This window comes from Sapajus apella, unplaced genomic scaffold (genome assembly GCF_009761245.1).
Source record: "Sapajus apella isolate SASKATOON/1434 unplaced genomic scaffold, GSC_monkey_1.0 scaffold9929, whole genome shotgun sequence".
Lineage (NCBI taxonomy): Eukaryota > Metazoa > Chordata > Mammalia > Primates > Cebidae > Sapajus > Sapajus apella.
Window position 1 is genome coordinate 1,077 of NW_022446850.1, and position 1,211 is coordinate 2,287.

General features: G+C 62.6%; 1 pseudogene; it reads right to left on the reverse strand.

The window, feature by feature from the left end:
* Positions 1-284: 284 nt before the first annotated feature.
* LOC116548326 lies at positions 285-1,016 on the reverse strand (annotated as a pseudogene).
* Positions 1,017-1,211: the final 195 nt, after the last annotated feature.

A 1,211-nucleotide genomic window follows, 5' to 3' on the forward strand; every position in this document is an offset into this window, starting at 1 on the left:
TTTTTTGAGACGGAGTTTCACTCATGTTACCCAGGCTGGAGTGCAATGGCACGATCTCGGCTCAACGCCTCCTGGGTTCAGTCAATTCTCCTGCCTCAGCCTCCTGAGTAGCTGGGATTACAGGCATCCACCACCATGCCCAGCTCATTTTTTTGTATTTTTAGTAGAGACGGGGTTTCACCGTGTTGACCAGGATGGTCTCGATCTCTTGACCTCGTGATCCACCCGCCTCGGCCTCCCAAAGTCCTGGGATTACAGGCTTGAGACACCGCGCCTGGCCCGACACATCTTTTTCTTAAGAGGACACCGCTCCTTCCTCTTCAGGAGCTTTAGGGGGACTCGGATCGCGACCTGGATTTGGATTCCCTCTTGGACGCGGGGGGAGGACTCCTGGACCGAGATCGGGACCCTGACCACGAGTGAGATCTGCAGACCGAGGAGCACTTGGACCTTGGCACGGATGTAGACTTGGAGGTAGACCGAGAGCCAGAGCGAGTGCGGGACAGAGACTCCGAGCGGCTGTAGCGGGATCGGCTGCGGGACCGGGAACGGCTCCGACTCCGGGATCGGCTGCGGCTCCGGCATCCGTAGCCACCGCCTCCGCATCTGGGGAGTGGCGGTCCCCGGCGGCTGCGGTGCGAGTCCGGGGGCGGCCGTAGCGCGCCATCTGCACCCGCGGCTCGCGGTCGTCCAGCCCGGCCCGGTCCATGGCATCCATGGCGTCCTCGGTGTCGCTTGTCATGGACGCGGACGAAGGCAAAGCCGCGGGACTCCTTGGTGTGTGGGTCCCGCGGGGTGTACACGTCCCCGACGCGCCCGTACTTCTCCAAGACGCGCCCCAGCGTGTCGGGCGAGGTGCGGTAGGTCAGGCTTTCCACCGTGAGGGAGGTCGTACCCTCCAAGTCGGAAGGGGGCCGGAGCCCCGCGAACTGGTGCCGGCTTCTGCAGCTCTGGGCGGTGCGACGCCCCGTCTCTCCTGTGGCACTTGCCTTCTGCGTGGGGGCGCCGGGGAAGGCCTTGAGGGAAAACAGCCCGGACGGCCTTTCCAGGCGAGCGCGCCTCAGCAACAACTGGCTGAATGTCTTTTGAGCTGTGCACTTACCCGGGCCGTAACTCACGTCTCAAGACACATTCATAAGTTTCCCAAAAAGTAAAACGAGGATGGGAGGCTTGTTTGGGACCTCGGGTGCTTATCCAGCCTTGAGCCCTGG